Below are 21,736 nucleotides of genomic sequence, written 5' to 3'. Positions count from 1 at the left end.
TTAGGTGACGCTAAAACAATCTGAAGGCCATTTTCCATCTAAATGCACTACAGAATCTTTCATAACAGTCTTTGGGGGGGAGGGGTTTATTGGAGGCCACTCTTCAGAAATGTGTCCGACTAGTAGCTATTAGCAGGCAATTAGTGACATATTAAAAGCGATTAAAATACCACTTTAACACAAATATGCACCCTGAAAAAAAAATTGTACACCACAAGAGGAAAAAGTTAAGGGAAAGAAAATTTGACTTGTGGCCCCTATTTATGAGATCCTGACAAATCTCTTCTGCTAAATGGGTGTTTAACCTGTGTGTGCATGTTTTAAGGTTTGCTCAGCTATATTTCGGGGAGGAAATTGTCCCCAGAAGTGATATAAATCTGACAAAATCTTGTTCTGGGATCAGCTGGGATATCCTGAATAAAACTGTTAAAAAAAGACTCATAAATAGATAACATTTAGTAATTCAAAAAACGCACAAAGATCTCTTATAGGCGCAGGTTTGTGTGTTTATAATAAATTATTATATATATAAACACATAAATAAACAACAGTCTAGATAGCTAGACAGCTACAGTAAGTAAACGTGTAAATCTGTGTGTGGTCCTGGTAAACCCTGTGTTATGGGGACAAAATGTCCCAACAAAGATGGCAATATCCGAAACCCTTGTCAGAACATTTTTGGTCCCCACAAGGGTGATAGAAAGCTAATAGAAAATACTGTTTGTACAATATAAAAACAGCTGCACCTATGGAATGACCTCAAGTGTGTGTGTGTGTGCGTGTGCTCTTGTTTTTGTGACATATCAGGACACAACTCTGTATAATGACATGTGTATGACACAGGTATTACAAGGAGAGGGTGACTTATGAGGACATAACCCATGTCCCATTTTCAAAACGCTTATAAATCATACAGAATGAGGTTTTTTTTGAGAAAGTAAAAATGCACAAAGTGGGGGTTAGGTGTAGGGTTGGTGAAGGTTGATAGAATATACAGTTTCTACAGTATAAAAACCATTACACCTATGGGATGTCCCCACTTTTCACAAAAACAAACGTGTGTGTGTGTGTGTGTGTGTGTGTGTGTGTGTGTGTGTGTGTGTGTGTGTGTGTGTGTGTGTGTGTGTGTATGTGTGAGATTGTGAGGGAGAGAGTTTAAAAGAGAGAGAGAAATAAAAGAGGCTAAGATGTTACATAAATCTTACTAAACTATCCCTGTAATGATAATGCCAGGTGCGTGAATACACTGACAGTCCCATTAGTAATGTTAAAGTTCAGGTCAAGGTCAAAGGTCAGATTGCCATACTAACTTAAGAATGGCCATTCATTGAAAACAACTATGAGAAACACCTAGACTGACCTTCCACACTAAGTGTACGTTAATTAAAAAATTAAGAAGGGTTATTTTTTTTATCAAATAAAACAGAAAAGGTATCAAAAAAAAAACGCCAAAGCAAGAGAAAAATACTAAACCAAAACCAAGCCACAGCAAAACAAATCCAAATTAAACCAAACCCAAACAGAACTTAACAAAACAAAAACATAAAACAGTACAAAGCAAGCAAACAAACAAAAGAAAACCAAACAAGACCTAATGGAAATAAATAAATAAATAAATAAATGGTACCAAACAAACACAAACAACAAAACAAACAAACCTAACAAAAGACGAAACAAACAAGTAAGTATTTTAAATATTGTTGTATCCATCTGGGTGTTAGATACTTGAGGAGTTTTTAACTGAAACACACTACACCCTAGAGCCTTAAAATCTACCTACCAGTAACAAAATAGCTAAATCAAGGTCAAAGGTTGAATTCCTCCTGAGGAACGGTTGTAATAAATCGCTAAACCATGCTGATTCATGTGGTTATCATATGGTGCCTCACGTTAATCCATTAGCATGAACATCATCTATGTTGTTAGATACCCAGGTTTGACACTGTCACTCCACGTGCCCTGGGCACGCCTGGCGCTCGAGGTATTTTAGGAAAGGTAATATAACCCATGCAGCGGGTGTGCGCAGTCCCTGTGGAGCAACACACACACACACACACTCCTCTCTGCTCCGTCAGCCAGCCACAGCAAGACAGCAGGTTCTGAAAGAGGACAGAACATTACAGGCACAGACACCTGACCAAGGGCAGATGACGGACAAGAAAAGACTAACTGAATGTCAGGATTTCAGCTGCAATCATTCATTCCCACAGCAGTTTTAAATGAAACCGTAACGGTCCTATACACACACAAATGATCAAGAACAAGACTTGCAGAAAACTTGTCCAATTCAACTCTGCAAACACTAAGAATGTAAACACGTACTTTACAGTACTCCAAAAAACCCAATTCCATCAAAAGCTTCGATTGTGTGTATGTGAAACTCGTGCCTTTGTAAATTTTAATCATCGGTTTTTCCAGCACTAACATGACCACGTAGTGGAGACATTACTGAAGATGGCAACGAGGGAATCAGAAAGGCAGTGGATTGTGACTAAGACCCCTGCGGTGACAGCACCCACTCAGAACTCCTCCGTGGTGATGACAAGGGTCCAAACAAATCTGCCTCAATGTAAACAACATGGCTGTTTGAATAGTTTACAGACAATAATCATGAAAACATATTTCCTTCTCTTCTGTGCCAGTGTGTAGCAAGCATGAGTGCTTTTAAAGGCACCGCCAAAGGAACATATGTACACTACCATTCAAAAGTTTGGGGTCAGTAAGGCTTTTTTTGGGGAATTGATAATTTCATTCAGCAAGAATGCGTCACTTTGACCCTGAAGACTAAGTTATACACAAGTTACACAAAGTTTCTATTTTCAAATAAATCCTGTTCTTCTGAACATTCTATTTGTTCTATAAGTTTTATGTTTCCACGAAAATATTAAGCAACTATTTTCAACATTGATAAGTTTTTCTTTGAGCAGCAAATCAGCATATTAGAATGAATTCTGAAGGATCGAGTGATACTGAAGTCTGAAGTAATGATGCTGAAAACTCAACTATGCCATACAGGTATGAAATGTATATATTTAATAAATAAAAGAAATATATAAAAATGTAAAACTAATCGAACGATAATTGATCTTTTAAAGTGTAATATTTCACAATTTTACTTTTTACTTAAGCAAATAAATGCAACTTTCATAAGCATAAAATATTTATTTTCAAAATTAGTTTGAATGGTAGTGTATGAACATTCAAAAATAAATGTATTATATATTTTATACATTTCTTTCTCATTACATGTCAAATTATGAAGTATATAACAACAACAACAACAATAATATAAATTATTATTATTATTATTATTAACTTATAGTTTCTGTCTACTAGCTTGAAAACACAACCATTTAACACTGGACTGATAAAAACCTGAAAACCACAAATCCTTGAAACAGCGTTTAAATCGGTCGATCAGACTGTAACAAGTTCACGTTTTTTGCTCAACAGCGTCGGCTGCTCTGTGAACAGTTCGTGGGTGAGGATAATCTGAGGATAAGACTACTGTACTGCCAGAAACAGGCATCTCTTTATTACACTATAAGGGCCCTATAGTCCTTCAAACAAATGATACCATGCAAGAGAGCAGAATACAGACCATAGAGAAATGAAGGGTTTCTGTCGATCAAAGCCATTCCTTGTCCAGCAGCTGTCGCAACCATGTCAAATAACCCAACTAATCAACACTCCAACGCCTGAGTCCTTCTGAGTAAACAGATGAAGCTTCAACACTCTGTATCTAATCGACCATCACTGATAAAGCAGCGGCAGAATCCTTAGAATGACAAATAGAAGAAATTCTCTAAAAATCAACAACGTTTTATATTGAATTTGAAAAGCAAATCCGGGTAAACAGAACAGATGTGAGAATTTCCCCCTCCTTAAAGAGCAATAGTGTGGGATTTTTTTCATGGGGTCTTAAGAATGAAAGCACCATTATGCAAAAGGTGATATTTGTTACTGCTCCCTGATCATCTTGCCAATTGTATAAAAACGTGATTGGAAAAAGTTGTTCTATTTAACATTAGTCAAATCACCATCTTACATACTACTCTTACCATTTCTGCAGTGTACAGTATGCAAACCTCAAATTGTATGCAACTTTTCTTTTAGACATAAAACACATGGAATAACTACAGTATATGGATAGTAAAAAATACATAACACACATGCACAGATTAAGGTGTGCCGCACTGCCGTATCTGATCGAATATCTGTATCTTGATTTGACAAGTGACATCAGACATTTTCAGAAATGACTCTACTATAGATTACTCACTAAATTAAATATGTAATCTTCCAAGGTCATGGAATTTGGTATACTTTTATACTTTTGTAGTTCATGCAGCACACTAATATACATTCTGAACATAGCCAAACATTTGGCCTTGATGCATTGTCTGAGGAAAACAGCCCTTCCAAAAAATACAGACCTAAATCATCTCTGAAGCAAAAAACAAAACATAGTTCATTTTTATTAATGTAATAACACACCGACTCATCTTAAAAATAAAAATAAATTTGTTGCAACCGACGGCTGAAACAGATGTCCTGCCTTAAAAAAAGTCTTTGAGATCAGTTCGCAGGTGGCGCTTGTCTTGCATTAGAAGGAGCAACATGAGGTATTCTAAAATGAGACGCATCTCAAAGGGTCCGTGCTGTTTTTTTTCAACACTGAACACATGGCACAGATATCTGCATCTACAACTCATCAGGAGCGGATAGAACGTCAGCCACTCAATATTTAAATGTTGGCCGATGTTAAAAACAAGAAAAAATGTTCCACAACTGATGTCCTTTTTGGATGTCCCTTGTGCACAATTTGTTGGTTCGCCAATATTTTTTTAAAACAGCATCTGTTTCTAGCTGTACGGTTTTAATCAGTCAGACACATGTCCGCGGATACGGAGTAATACAAATCACTAAATCATATGAAACAAATACACTAGAAATATTTTATCTCAAATTTGGATGGATGGATGGATGGATGGACGGACAATAGGCAGAAGGATTGATAGAATTATAAAATGACCAATAGATAGCTATAGAGAAAAAAAACGATAGAATGAACAAGCTCTTGATTTGATAATGGAATATACCTTATATTTGATGGGACTCACCCAGAAGGGTGTAAGAGTGACATTGTGGTCCCAGTGCTGGGACTGTGTGACTCAAATTGCTCATTTGGGATTTTACAACATTAAAGAGCCCTTGAACTGTGTCCTTGCTCTGAGGAGACACCCTGCAGCCCGAACCAAGAACAATTAATCACCCCATAAACGTGTAACAGGCAAGTGTGGATTATTTGATGTCCAGAGAAATGCTGTTGATGCTAAGATTGCTGCCCGAGTCTGTTTCTTAACATCCCCAAAACAACCCACACTAGTTCACGCTTTGAACTCTGCTGGAAAGGAAACAACAATCTTCTCTTAACAGTTATGTCTAGAAAAAAAGGAAAGAGCATATAGAGTATACTTGCCTGGTTCCTAATAACTCCCCCAACTCTCTACCCATCCCGTTTTGGAGCAGATCAAAGGTAATAATCCCCCATAATCCTATGGTGTGCCCTTGCTGTTGTTATGGTCATTACAGGCTGCCGCATTGTTGCTAAGCTATCACGATTGTTCAGAGGAAAGGTACACTGGCTCAGTTTCACAGATTTCATAGATGGACAGCCACTAGGATAATTAGATGGGCCCAGAGCAGACACAGCAAAGACGTGCATCTCAGACGGAGAACAAGGCCTCGTTTTTGCAAACTAAGGGGTCAGGGAGGGTACAAAACACTCTTTGTCAAGGAAGTATAATAACTTTGTGTGTTACTTCGAAAGTTGGAGTGGATACATAAATGAAGTGAAATCCTGAGTGTAGAAACTAAGAAAAAAGCATTAAAAAGGAAATACACTTACACTAAATGTGTTTTTGTTTGTCAGTAGGCTTCATTTTCTCTCTTTAGAAATTTGACCCAGGCATTTCAAGAGCACTTTTCATGTTAATCTTCAAAAAGTGCAAGAAAAAACATTTGGAATTATGGCAAAAGCTGCCTATGAGAGTATATGATTTTCTAAGATACTCTCGTGAACAGCAGAAATATAGGTTGGCAAATGACATACGCTGTTAGTTACGGAACCATAGGAGGATTGTAAAACTGTGACACATATGTAATCATGATAGCTGCTTTTGTGTTTGCCAGAGTTGCTGTCAGAGGAGCTGTTACTATTTGTTGGCTGCATGCAGAACAAATTCTTTGGACTGAGGAGAATGTAAATTTAAATGGCTTCTGCAGATTACAACTGTGTTTTGGTTAAATGACGAGGTGGCAATCATACAGAGCCAAAGTAAAGTTTTTCCACTTCAAATTTTTATTTATTTTTTAATTTTTTAAAGCATACCTTCTGCATGTCGAAAATTTGATATGTAACAGTTTCTCTGAGGCTATTGAGTTTGCCTGGTGCATAAAGGTTGTCAAATGGGATTTTTAGCGTGCAACCATCCAAACCAGGTTTGGCACACTGAAGCAAAAAGCAACAATTATTAATCTTTAGTTTTTGTCCTAAGCAGCATCAGCTAAAACTAGTGGTATTTTGATATTACCACTTGTAATATTAGTGATATTTTGAAGTTACTTGGTATCATATTAGATATTCCCACCCACGATTAAATTTTGCTTTAAAATCTTGATTTCTGATATAATCAACTGTATGTTAATCATCAACAGTCCTTTTCACTTCCAATGTAGATGGACAAATGATTTGTAACTGGAAACTTCACAGCTGGTTAAGATAAGAACGTCAAGTCTGACTGCTTGACAAGTTACCCGGTTTATTGTAAACTTGACCAGAAATATCCATAACAAGCAATTGTTTTATGCAATAAAACCTGGGAAGTGATCAGTTAATCAATCTACAAGACTTCACTAAAGAATAACAGTGGAATTTATTCTCGATTCATCACTGTACATCCTGTTTTTCCCAATAAAGATAGAGAACAGCAACTCACCATTAGAGGGGGGTACGGGGCCTCACGGCAAACCGGTCACAGCTATAGGGGCAGAATTGGAAATGTTCTCCTTTGGGCAGAAGCCCAAGTCCCATCTCCTTCAGATTTAAACCTCAGAGGCTCTGTATAAGAGGCAAAAAAAAAAAAAAAAAGCAGCATATCAGAAGCATGATAACAAAAACAGCGTCCGTCATTTTCCAGACCCTATCGTGAGCCAAGCAAACTAGCATCTTGCCTGAGAGCCTATGTATAGCCCCACAAATCCCACCGGCACCTTCCACGGCATGTTGCCGGAGGCTCCTAGGAAGGAGGGGTGTCTATGTGCAACCTTCATAGCACTAAAAAACATGGAACACTACACATGCGATTTAATTAACACGTAACGTGCGCATTTACACGTCTGCACACATGGGAGACAAGTTTCTCTCTAGAGACAAGATGATGAAGTATGAAGGGGGGTGGAAATATTAGAGTAGAACAGCTGCCAAATTCTTGAAATAAAAACACCACAAAGCAAACAGAGCATCAATTATGTGATGGCACAGTTAGCTGTGTTTGCTAGGGCAATAAGCACTATTAGTATTACCTACATAGGCTTATTAGGAAAAGGACCTTTTTCCTACAATTTTGCTAAGCTCCAAAAAAGTACCTATTCATCCAGTTCACTGCTTTTACTTCTTTTCACACAAATTATGATTACAGGGCCAACTTTTTAATTAACTAAGACTTATGCTGCATTCACGCCATATCGTAATTGTTTACTGTAATTTCAAAATGACAACATGTACTTGGAGCTGTTCGCATCCTTGGACTCGGAACTACCGCACTATCAATGCCTAAACACAGCTTCTAATTAATCTAAGGTGGTCAGGTGGTAAAAGTCCTAGCTTTCAGAAAACTCCCAGTTCACAAGTTGCAATTACGAGGAAAATCTACGAGAAAGTGAAATCTACGAGAAAGTGAATGCTTTTTACAAGTTGGTATATTGTAATTGTGGTAATTACGATATGGCGTGAACACACCTATATTTTTCATGCAACCCCTTGCACAATATAATCCCAGTGCCCTCAATTTTTACCATAGTGCACGATTGGTAAAATTATAAATTTGCATCACCTAATCCATTCCATATTTTCGGGCTTTCTAACAGAGTAAACTTGCTCTGTAGCACACCTGGTGCAGCACTGAACTTGATGTGGACTGCTCGCATATGTCTTTTTATTTCACGTTTGCTTTTGCTAACATTAGGTTAGGTTTAGGGTAGCTTCCCACCAGACTTTTCATTTTTGCAATATCTTTTGCGATACGTAAAACAAATAGCACCATAAAACATTTTTTGATAAAACATGCAAAGCAATGTAATAATTTACAGAAATGTCACCACATTTTTGCAGTGAGTCTGGTGTTTGGCTGGCACTTTATTCCAGTGACTATGCATTTGACTGGAATGTGTATTACTCATACTTAAAAGTCTGAACACCCCTTTTCAATTTGGCCAGCAAGTAACTAACTAAAAAACACCAAGAAAACCTCAGCAACCAACTGGAAACCCCCCGAAAATCCTAGCATTGTGTTTGCTCCATTGCTCTAGAAAACACCACTTACGTATTCTTCAGAAAATGTATAAACCAATTCAGAATTTTTTTTTATTGTTTAAATACTCAATAGTGATAAATAAACTAAAACGCCTCTGTAGTTTCAAACCCACATTAAGTTCATTAAATGTCTTTGTGATGCTATAAAAACATTGCACTTCCCATTTAGCCTGACAAAAGAAACGTTGGCTCAACCAATGGCATGTGCTTAAGGCGGGGCTAACTGCTTGACAGACCAATGGCAATAATGGGGGGAGTGTTCATGAATCCTGTCTGCACACAATCCCGTTTGTAATGCCTTTTTAGTGCAGAAATACTTCCAACTTTAAGTATTTTTCAGCATTTTACAGTTTCAGTTACTTTACTTTTTTGCAAATGCACCTTCCAGACGGCAGCCGGAGACTCTGGAGAGCAATGGGCAAACAAACTTCTCGTCTTTCCATGCTGATATACGGCCCTGTTGTGTAAATTGTGTGGGTGACACCTGAACCCCTTACAGCACAGAGAAGGGACACAGATACTGCAAACCATAGCCAAAACATGAGGCCCGACAGATGAGCTGCGCCTTGCGTTACCTGCAGACCGCGTTTGGGGGACATCTGCCGATGTCATTAGCACCTTCGCTGAGGAGATAAAGCATGTTTTGTTTTTCAAAATAAGGGATCTGTAATCTATGTATGACAAATAGGTGATTCAACACATGGAGATTTTAAAGTGGTTGTGAAATTTAAGTTGGTAAACTGAAAGTATTGTTCAGTATAGCTAGATGCTGTCTGAATATTAAGAAAGAAATTGAGACAAAAAGAATGTATCATGTTTTTACAGTGATGACAATGAAAAAAAGGCTTAAAAAAATTCAAGTTTGAGGAATGACAGTGCACTTTGTTGCAGAACAAAATGTCCAGGTCTATTCAAGTAATGAGTCTTTAATTTACTCAGAACCACCATTCTAAGAGCCCATAGGGAACACATGGTGAATTAGCCTTCTGGGTTAGCCTACAAATTAACATCATGACTGAACAGCTCTATCTGTTTGGATACATTTATGGTTCAGAAATTACACATTTTGCCTCAAATGCTTGGAATTGAATTTGTTTTTTTATTAGTTCAAATAATTTTAAAATACTACATGCTCTATAGGATATAATATTGCCATCCACTTTTTTAGCAACAAGAACTATTTTTTTCCCCATTGACTTACAACCAAATCAATCAGCTACAAGGTACATTAAATCATCAAAATACTACAAACTTTGATTTGAATGAAAAAAGTATTCGAAAATTGGACAAAGAAAGCTGAAGTACATGACTGAGTGCTAAAAACTAAAATGAAAAAAGAATGAAAAAAATATCAATATTTCGAATTTTATATATATATACGCATATTTCACATTTATAGCAAAATATGCATGTATACATATACGAAAATATCTAAGTAGACAGAGTGTAGAGAGACTGACCATCTCATTAGCAGTGAATCATGGAAGGGATCAGGCACTAATCTTTTGCACAATTTGTTAATTGCAATTCTCAGATTGCTGGAGATTTTATTGCAGCATCATGGATTAGAAATACATTTTTAGATATAGAGAATTATTTCTAATAAATAAAATATTTGCTGGCTGATGGCTACAACAAAACTACAGTATATATTAAATCAATTAATTCATAATCTCATAACTCAGTATAAGCTTAAGTTATTGTTAAAAACAGTTCCTCTAAGAAGATTTTTAGTTCTGGAACCTGACTGATGCTCTCTACATGCAACTCAGGAACAAACAGTATGAATGTACAATTATGTGTAATTCCAATGCAGCAACAGAGAGGGAGAGAGAGACTCACATGCTCTCACCCACAGTAATTTTCCATATAAGCATATGCATACTCTTGTAAACATAAAAACAAATGGCATGCTTAAAGCATGGAACATACATATTCACACCCACACACACAAACAGACACATCAACTGCTTCAGTGAGATGAGACACATTCAGAGCAACACAGAGCAGGATGTACAGTAATTGGTGAGGTGGAGGGGTGCAGCCAAGCCTCAGCATCATGCACAGTGATCTCTGTCCTGTGCAAGAGTTTGCAGCAAGGGATAAAGAGCAGTTTATGAAGGTCATTGTACACCTATACATTCATCAAATTTTGAAGCGTGGCCCAGTGATTAATGCACATGCTCTGAGACACTGAGGCGTGGTGCTCATGTGGCCGATGCAGGTTTGAGCCTGTTTCACAATCACCTAAAGTGCTTCCATTCAGAACCATGGCCAAAAATACAATAAAAAAAAAAGCAAAATAAATTAAAAAAAATTAAAAAGTGAGTGAATAAATGAATGAAAATAAAGTACAAATAACAATTTGTAACAATTTAGTACATGTAAAAACAAGATGAACATAAATAAAAATAAAATAAAAATATGTAAAAATTAAAGGAAAAATGAAAATAAAAAAAAAAATAAAAATAAGCAAATAAATAAATTTTAAAAAATGAGCAAAATGAAAGTATAAATAACAAACATAAAAAATCTATAAAAATATAATATACCAATATAAATATAAAAACATACTATAAATATAAACAAAAATATAAAATAAGCAAATAAATTAAAAATAAGCAAAAATAAATAAAATACAGTGAAAAGAAAATGTATAAAAAAAAATTAAAATATTAAAATATTATTTTTAAAAATGAGAATGAAAATAAGGTAAGACCCCAAGCCCCTATAAAAACAGCAGGTGAGTGAATGATCCACAAATTCCAGACAAAACATAAAAAAACGCCATCTACTGTTGTGTTGTCACATGCTCCGGTTGATCTGGGTAGCTACATTTCTTCTGTGTATTTTATTCATCATGAAAAAGTGATGGTTAACAGAACCGTCTTCTGTGAGCCTCAGCTCTGATCTGATTACAAAAATCCTCTGATGCTTAAAAATTTCTGTTATGAAGCATATATATGTATAACATGAGGATCACCATGGTAACAAGACAGACACACAATCAGCAAGCAAATGAGAGCATATCTCCAGTGTGCACTATTAATCAAAGGACACCACACTGCCTGTTATCAACTGTCAGTATACTCTTTATAAAAAAAAAAAACATTCACACTTCCCTTCGTCTTTTATTCAGTGCCTGACAAAGACAGGAGGACTTGAAGATTGGATGCCAGCTTGATCTCACCCACTTTACCTGATGCAGAAATAATCGAATCTAAGTGTGATTGCTATATCAGTGATCAGCATCAGGGCTCGAGTGACATTTAAGTTAGCCTGCCACCGGATCCCATCAAAGACAGCGCTGTAGTTATCCATGTAGACAGCAGGTATCTAACATCTCTCATTTCAGCAGCATCACTGAAACAACATCTGGTGTGCTGACTGTCCCTCTAGTCAAACTGTGAGGAGTGGGTGGACGGAGGGATAGGGAGACTGTTCACTTTGTCTAAGGGCAGCCCTTGACTCCTACACAGGCGACGTAATGGGCCTCAGTACGTAGGCAGAAAGAATGTGAAATCTGTCACACATGTAAATTCACTCAGAGATGTTAGAAACAAAACTGCCATTATCTGAAGAGACGACACACAGTCTGAGTTAACTCGATTTGGGCGGTGAGATGAACAGACATTTCGGTGAAAACAGCGGGAGAGAGAAAGAGACCGAGAGCTGAAAGTTGACTTTAGTTTAATGTTCAATATAGTATTCCTGAATGTTAATTTTAAACAATAAAACAATTTATTAACAATAAAATTGTTAATTAATACTATATTAATATAATTAGTGGCACTTTATTCGTTTTTATTATACAAGGACGAGTTGATAAAGTCTTATATGTGTGTGTGTGAGTGTGTGTGTGTAGGGCATACACAAGACACACATAATACGACGCACTTAAAGATGCATATTAATGGCACTTTATTAGCTTTTATTACATAAGGATGAATAAATAAAATCTTATATATATGTGTGCGTACGTAAGACGCATATACTAAGACACATATTTGTATGATTATACATAAGAACAAATGAACTCTATAAGGAGAATAATTCTAAAAACATTACCTTATATATTTTACATCATTTTTACACAATGGACACACACACAAACTTACATACATAAACATACATATATGTATATAAGACACACACACACACACGCAATTCATTCATTTTTTATGTGTACTCAGGCAGTACATTATGCAAAATAATCATGCCCCTTTCAATTAGTACTTAAATTGAACGGAATAATAAATTCTTTATAATTACATAAAAATAATCCCATCACTAGTTGCACTTTATTCGTTTTTTACTATTCAAGTCATTAGCTCTTGTTACATAAGAAGAAATTAATAAAATCTATAAGGATCAACTATCTGAGCAAATGAGGATCTCAGTTTCTCAGTCACGTACACATTATGACTCACACTAGCTGACTTCTCCAGCAAAGGTCTTCAAATCAAATCAAACCGAGAGGAACACAGACTGGATTATATTACTCGGCTGCTTAATATAATATTCTAATATAAGATATTTTCAGAATGTGATAGCAGGGAGATAATGAGGTCCTCCGACAGACTGAGGTGTTAACAATTCCTTCGCCTTCGAAGTTCTGCCGTTTTTGGTTCGACTGCTTCCTTTCACACTGTGGGCTTTGTCCAGAGTCCCTGTAGAAGTGGGGCACAAAATGAGGTGTAATGGAATGCAACAATGAGGATAATGAGGGCCAGCAAGCCACCGCTCTCAAAGGCAGCCTTATGTCCAACCATGAATAGGTCCCATCCAAGGCGCCAATTCAGGCTCCGGCTAAACAAAAAGAGGGACACGTGTCCCGGCATTTGCTACGGCCAATTCACGAGCCAGCTGATAACCAGATTGCACATCATGCCTGCCCTTCTGTTCTTCTAAGTCTTGTGGTTTAAATTAAAAAAACAGCCTCGTCTCATTACTCCAGACTTTCATTGTATGAAAGAGTTTTTTCTTCGAAAGCACTCAGGAATCGTTGAGGGCTTTGACATTATGCTGGCTTGAGATTCCACCGCCATTATCAAAGGTATAAAAAGACATCGTTGCTATGGATATTTGGAGATCTTGAGGAACCCACAAGACTGGATGCAGTTCTACGAAAAGCTTCGCCATGTGTCGAGCTACTTTTAGCAGCAAAGGGGTACTTGAGGATGGATGACCCTAATTCCTCTGGGACATGCAGGGATGGAGGATAATGGGGAGGGGAGGTTAGGGGCCCTGTTGTTCCTAGATGAGGCGGATAACTCAAGTCTAGACAAACACTTGGTCCCAGGGCTCAGGATCCTGCATGAGGGTCGGGGGGGGGGGGGGCTGTCCAAATCATACTTAGATTACAAAGGATGTTTATTCTTATGATAAAAATGCCAGTACTGTTCCATCAACACTGTTCCAGCCATTTTTCTTTCACTTTTATAAATTAAAAACAACTTGAATTCCTACAAAAAAAAAAGAGTCATAATGAGTCATTAATTACTCACCCTCATGTTTGTCGACCTTTGTTCATCTTTTGAACACAAATTACAATATTTTGAATGAAATTGAGAGCTTTCTATAGACAGCAACACGTTCACAGTCCAGAAAGGTAGTAAAGACATCAATAAAATAGTCCATGTGACATCAGTGATTCAACCATAATATTATGAAGCTACAAGAATACTTTTTGTGTGCAAATAAAACAAAAATTATTCGAGTTTTATTCAATGATTTTTTCTTTTCTTCAATAAAACCATCTAACAGCAAAAATATCTTAATTTATGTTCCGAAGGTTTTATGGTTTTGGAACAATATGAGGGTGAGTAATTAATGACAGAATGTTCATTTGTGGGTGAACTATTCCTTTAACATCCCTGATAACAGGTATAATAATGTATAGAAAACTGTATTTTGGAAACTGAAAATGATCCAAAATATTCTATTTTGTTTTCCGAAGAAAAAAAAAATCTTATGGGTGAGTTGATAAGGACATAAGTCAAATCTGAACTTTAATATTTACGAATACTAAGGCGGCGGACTCCCCAATACACGATCAAATAACATCAAAAGTATTTTCAATCTAAGTTTTGACACAGAAGTCAAAAAAGAGGCCCTGTCAGATATTAAGATGAAAAATGCATTATGAGTCCACATATCTATCATGTCTGAATCACTGAACTAAGGGACATTCTGTATTTTGTCATGCACTATACTCCATAACAGAACCTGTAATTTCAACATGGTCAACATGTAATCTTATTCCAAACAACAAAACAGCCTTGACAAATTCACTGGCCACTGTCCCTAGAGCTAAACGCATTTATCACATCAAAAACAGCATTACATTTGTTGCCCAATAGGCCACACTATCCACAATCACACACACTTCCCTGGCTACATCATGGCATTGCATCCCACATTTAAAAACATCTTTAAAAACATGTGACTTTAGGCTTGTGGCTTTACTGACTTTAACACCCAAAGCAAGAAGGGTAAGAGAGGGGGCCAGTGGAAGATCATAATACCAGCATCAACCTAAATGGTGAGTTTACTCGGTTATATGCAAAGGATAATAAAAGTAAAGTAAAACAAAGCAAAGCAAGTTATCAAAATAAAAAAACACTACACAAATGATAGACAAAATTAATCAAATAAAGCATGTAACTATCAGCTATTTTAGAATAATAATGATAAAAGTGATAAAAATAAAAATTATTACATTACAAATTAAATAGACAGGCTAAGTAAATAAATAAACCGAGATAAGAATGATAGAAGCAATCAAAATAAACAGAAAAACGACGCATTACAGATAAAATAAAGCATGTACCAGTCAGCTATTTTATAATAATAATGATTAAAGTAAAAAAAATAAAAGTAATTATATCACATATTAAATCAATCAATCAGGATATTTTAGACTAATAATAAAAGTACAAAAATTAAAACTTCACATTCTAGATGAAAAACACATAGGCCCAAATAAAAAGTAATGTAGTATGCTATTTTAGGATAATAGTCATAAATTTAAAAATATAATGAAGGTAAAAATAATCACACATTACTGATTAAAGGGATCCTATTATGCTCTTTTACAGCATCTTGAATTTGTTTTGGGGGTGTACTAGAACATGCTCTCATGCTTGGGTGTTCGAAAAACGCATAATTTTTCACATAATTTACATTATTACAATACCCGAGAATATTGAACAAGAGGATCGTGTAAAACCTTTGCACGCACGGATATTACAAGACATAGAGTGGTTACAGTTTCTAAAATTCTTTTTTTTTTTGGGGGGGGGGGGGGGGGGGGGGCTAAATCATGTTTTAGATATGATATCAACAACCGCTTAAAAATATACTATGTATATGCAACATGTATTGCAGTGAAACTGTTATACATTTACATTTATTTATTTTATTTATTTATAATCTTATAATTGAATTGTAAATTACATCTTTTTCAGTTTTTGTACGGTCAGCAATTTATAAAAACTTTTTCATAACTGTAACATATTACATATATAATTATTCAGGTGCATGTGTAATAACTGCATTAAAATGCCTAGCTAGGTAGAAAACATCTGCTGCAAGGAAATTCAAAAGGAACTGGGGTGAAAAAGAAACAGAATTTCTTCAACATGGTTAAAACGTACTCGGTTATTAAACGTAACCTCGGTTCTCTCTAGAAGAGCGAACGAGTACTGCGTCTTAGCTAAGACGCTACCACATAAACTTTGAGCGTGGATGGGGCTCTGCCCTTATCCAACAGCTCCTGTAGGAAGGAGAGAACCTCCGTCACCTCACAACTAAGGGGTGAATATCCTCGAGCTGTGCACCAGCTGGAGAACACCGACCACTTCGAGGCATACAGACGTCGTGTCGATGGAGCTCTAGCCTGAGTGATGGTATTCAGCACTCCCACTGCGAGATCAGCGGGTAACCGTTGAGCGCCCACACATGGAGGGACCACAACTCCGGTTGAGGGTGCCAAATCGAGCCCCTGGCCTGAGAGAGGAGGTCCCTCCTCAACGGTACTAGCCACGGGGCGACATCTGCTAACTGCATCAAATCTGGGAACCATGGTTGGTTCTTCCAAAGAGGTGCTACAAGCAGTATTGGACATCTCGTTTCTCTCACCCGTTCTATCACCTGCGGAAGGAGGGAGATGGGAGGGAAAGCATAAAGCGGGCAGCACGGCCATTCCCGTGACAGCGCGCTTTCGTTCTTGGAAAAGAACACAGGGCAGTGAGCGTTTTCGTGGGACGCGAAGAGGTCCACCTCCGCCCTGCCAAATCTCTCCCACAACAGCCGGACTGTTTGCGGGTGTAGAGACCATTCGCCCGCAGGAACATTGCCGCTGGACAGCCTGTCTGGACCCAGATTCTGTAGCCCAGGCACATGCACTGCCCTCAGCGAACGCACGTCGCGCTGAGCTCAAACCAGGAAGCGTTCCGCTAGCCTGAACAGGTTTCAGGACCCGAGACCGCCCTGGCGATTTATGTAGGACACCACAGACATGTTGCCCGAATGGACTAAGACGTGGTGATCCTTGATTTGGGGACAAAAGCGCATCAGCGCGTTCTCCACTGCCAGCATTTCCAGACAGTTGATATGATGGAGCTTTCCCCATTCTGACCATAGGCCAAAGGACGGTCTGCCCTCGAGCAGCGCTCCCCATCCCGAAGTGGAGGCGTCCGTCGACACCATCTTCACATTCGGGGAAGTCCCCAGGCTTACACCTGATCGGTACCAGCCGTTCGCTATCCAAGGTGCCAGAGCTGTGACACAGCTCTGATTGACCTTGAGATGCAGCCGGCCAGACGCCCACGCTCTGCGTGGCACCCGCGTCTTCAGCCAGAACTGCAGGGGGCGCATGCGGAGCAGGCCCAGCTGCAGAGCCGGAGATGCTGAGGCCATGAGGCCCAGCATCTTCTGACAGTGTTTGAGCGACACGGTCGCGCCGCAGCGGAAAGAACTCGCTGCACACTGAATGCCCATCACGCGCTGTGGTGACAGCCGCGCCGTCATGGAACACGAGTTCAGAACTATACCCAGAAACAGAATCGTCTGACTGGGGTTCAGCGAACTCTTCGCCCAATTGACACTGAGGCCGAGCTTCTCGAGGTGATCGAGTAAAACGGCCCTGTGGTCCACGAGCTCCGCTCGTGATCGGGCCAGAACCAGTCAGTCGTCCAAATAATCCAGCACTCGCATGCCTCTGAGTCTGAGAGGAGCGAGCGCTGCATCCATGCACCTCGTAAACGTACGAGGAGCCACAGAGGACTGTAAACTGGTATGCCTGGCCCTCGAAGGCGAATCTCAAATATCGCCTGTGGTTTGACGCTATCTGTATTTGAAAATACGCGTCCCTCAGATCTATTGACATGAACCAGTCCCCTCTGCGAATCTGCGCGAGGAGTTTCTTGGTCGTAAGCATTTTGAAACTGCGTTTCATCAATGCCTTGTTCAGCTGTCTTAGATCCAGTATGGGCCTGAGACCCCCGTCTCTCTTGGGCACCAGAAAGTATCTGCTGTACAGCCCCCCCTTGCTTTGAGCTTGAGACACAGGCTCTACAGCCCCTTTGCTCAACAGTTTTAATATTTCGGCCGAAGTATGTGTGCTACTTCTGTTTTGACTGTAGTTTCGACGCGCGCTGAAAAGCGCGGAGGGCGTCGAAAAAACTGTAGCGAGTAGCCTCTCTTTATAATGCCTAGCACCCAATCCGAAACCCCTGGAAGCGCTGATTATGCATTTGCATGAATGGTGATGAACTGTGATCAGCGCGCTCCCCGCCTCAAATGCGCGCTGATCACAGCGGGCAGATCGCTCCTCCTCGACCCCGTCCCGGCGCTAACCGACTGGGGGAAGGCTGAGCAGGTCCCGTGGGACTCGATATGTCTGCGAGTAACTGTGGGCTGCATATGTGCATATTTACCACTTTCAACTCGCTGTCTGCCTGTGCAGAGCGTACGTGCACGGGCCTCGTTTTTACAGAAGCCACGCGCCGTATGTGACATAGTGTATGTGGGCACTGGGGAGTGGGCACGTTTACTATGCGGCGCGCTCGACCGATTTGTGTCGATTTTATGTGCGCGAGCCCTGTGTGCAGGGCTGTGCTTACATGTGGAGATGGGCACTGAGGAGTGGGCATCGTCACTGCATTTATAGCACCATCGGCCGTGGCCGGACGAGCGTGCACGGGTTTTGTTTTTACAGAAACCACATGACGCGTGTGACATAGTAATTGTGGGCACTGAGGGGTGGGCACGCTTACTATGCAGTGTGCGCGATCGACTTGAGTCGCTTTTATGGGCGCAGGCCCTGTGTGCAGGGCTGTGCTTACATGTGGAGATGGGCACTGAGGAGTGGGCATCGTCACTACATTTATAGCACCATCGGCCGTGGCCGGACGAACGTGCACGGGTTTCGTTTTTACAAAAACCACATGACGCGTGTGACATAGTGATTGTGGGCACTGAGGAGTGGGCACGTCTACTATGTAGTGCGTGTGATCGACTTGAGTCGCTTTTATGGGCGCGAACCCTGTGTGAAGGGCTGTGCTTATATGTGGAGATGGGCACTGAGCAGTGGGCATCGTCACTACATTTATAGCACCATCGGGCGTGGCCGGGACACCAGAAATTACACCTTTTTCGGGAAATATCTGGGTAGCCGTGATAACAGTTTTTGTGTGCAGACAAGCGGGCAAACGTACAGGCTTGCGCATTGCAAAAGACGCTGAAACAGTCACAATCTCTGGAACTGAAACAGCGGCGCGCTTAGGTGAGAGCCCAGCCACAGCGGAACTCGTACACCGGCGCTTCGATGAAGCAGCCATCGTGTGTAGTGCCGACGCAGCGTCATGCAGCATGCATAGATGGCTTTCCTAGGATGGCTTCGGGGCTCCCGGCCTCACCGTAATCCTCTGCCGCAGTCCCCGCTGCGCGAGCTGCGTTGCTGAAGCTGTTGTGATAACGGCTTTTGTGTGCAGGCAAGCGGGCAACTGTGCAGGCTTGCGCGTTGCAGAAAACGCTGAGACATTCACAATTCCTGGAACTGAAACAGCGGCGCGCTTGGGTGAGAGCTCGGCCACAGCGGAACTCGTACACCTGCGCTTCGATGAAGCAGCCATAGCGAGTAGTGCAGCCGCAGCGTCACACAGCAGGCTTTAGATGGCAACACCGCTTTTGCCGCCATCCAGCCGGGAACGAGACGGGGGGCGCTGGTGCAGACCACTCGCGGCCGCGACTCGTCGCGGCCAACGCGAGCATTCGCCCCGGCTCCTTCTCGATGTCAGCTCATCTGCTGGGCTTCTGAGCAGAAGCTAGCAGAGAGCGCGTGTCCTCTTCCCCCGACGCGGCCCTGAGATCGACTTCCTCGGACACAAACAGCGGGCGCTGCCCACCGGGAAGCGATGCAGGGGGGGCCGGTGAAGCAGGGCGAACCGGCGAGCTCGGTTGAGCTGAAGACGGTTCTGGAATCCGTTGGAAGCGATGCTTTTACGGCACCTCAGCGCAGCGTAGAATGCAGGCTCAGAGAAAAAGGCCAGGCGAGTCCTCAGAGTCACCATGGCAACAGCTCGCAGTGGGGGCATCCGCCGTCAGCGAGCGCGAGCGCTGCATGATCTTCACCCAGGCAGGAGACACAGATGACGTACCGGTCTCCCTCGCTGAGTGGGGCTCTGACGAGCCGCAGGAAAGCATCTTAAAAAAGACGCGAGCTCTTTTACGAGTGTGTGTCGCAGGGCGAACACACACACACATAAAGAACAGCTGGATATAACAGAAATGAAAGGTTATAGGCGCCGGATAGCGCAGCAGGAACGGCAGTGGAAGGTTCAGAATGGCTCGTCCTGCTGATATGCTTTCTCAGACGGTGCTTGCTTCCTCTGTGATCCAGCGATGCGTGAGCTTTGCTGAAGAGATGAAAAATCAGGTGAGTCAGCCTTTTCGAGCTCCTTTTATAGGTTGGGCCACACCTGTTTCGGCGGGAAGTGGCTAGAAGGGCGCGAAGCGCCCTTATTGGTCTGATGTTGCATCAGCCCGCGCTCGATAGGCTGTGCAGTTGCCGCAGAACAAGCCAATGAGCGAACGAGCCGTCTCGCCTATGGCTGTGTACTGCTGCAAATGCGCTTTACAAAAATACAAAATTAAGGATAATTTTTTGCTTCAGTATTTCGTGAAAAGAGACTTTTCCCGTAGCGTCTTAGCTAAGACGCAGTACGAGAGAGCTCTCGTAAGAGAACTTGACGCTACAGCAGCACAACTTCTTTGTCGTCGTCTTGTCTGATGCACTCAACCAAGCCATCTAACCAGGACCTCGCCCCTCCCCACCCCCTAACCATTTGAATTTCCATAGGTGGGAATTATTTTAATGATATTCTAATGGGCCGCTTTGTGACATCACGAATCCCGGAAAACAGCGCTGTAGTTCAAACGAGGCGTTCGACAACTGATTAAAAAAAAACTGATTAAAATTTTTTTTTTGTATTTTTTGAATTGTACAATTACCATGTTAATTCAATTATGTAATCCAAAATGATTAGCCTGTCAGCAATAAATGCAAAAATAAGTAGCAGGTAAATCATGATGATAATTTACATGAATAGATGGCAACTTATTTCCAGTTCCTGTGTTGAACCAAACTACAATATACCCTTTCACAAACCTGCCATCCTCTCAGGGATAAGACAGACTCAAAAGGACACCCGCCGGGCCGGAACGAACATTTTAAAACTAATCCCGAGCCATTTCATGTTGATGTCAACACGATACATTAGAATATTACCCGCCCACTTTTCACATTGGGCTAAATGAAAATGCTAATTCATTCTCTGCCACTAGGTGCCTGCTTTTGGAGCGGTAAAAATAGTGGTTTCCCCGGTAACACTGTACAAAAAGCAGCACTTTGCTCACAAACTCTTTATTCTGCATTATAGGCAAGATGAAATGAAAAAGAGACCAATCCATGCAAATTAGTGTCATGCAAAGGAGGGGTTTGGGTTTGGTCGTTGAACAAGAAATATAAAAATGCATATTATAAGACAATGAAAGTGTTTTTTGACCTTGCCTGTAGTGTTGTTGGCGGCCTGTTTTATTTTTAGTTTTAGTCTAGTCTTTGTGTGAAGCTGTCAT

At 40.4% G+C, this 21,736-nt stretch overlaps 1 protein-coding gene across 1 annotated transcript in view; it reads right to left on the bottom strand.

The window, feature by feature from the left end:
- LOC132142006 (protein TANC2-like) overlaps positions 1 to 21,736 on the bottom strand; it is a 148,820-nt gene that overhangs the window by 97,890 nt on the left and 29,194 nt on the right. Inside the window, exon 2 of the mRNA XM_059551656.1 lies at positions 7,002 to 7,123. The gene's annotated coding sequence lies outside the window, so the exon portion shown is untranslated. The remainder of the gene's footprint in view (positions 1 to 7,001; positions 7,124 to 21,736) is intronic.

Source organism: Carassius carassius, chromosome 1 (assembly GCF_963082965.1).
Source record: "Carassius carassius chromosome 1, fCarCar2.1, whole genome shotgun sequence".
Taxonomy (NCBI): domain Eukaryota; kingdom Metazoa; phylum Chordata; class Actinopteri; order Cypriniformes; family Cyprinidae; genus Carassius; species Carassius carassius.
The sequence above is the reverse complement of the archived record's forward strand: the minus strand, read 5'-3'. Positions and strand labels throughout refer to the sequence as shown.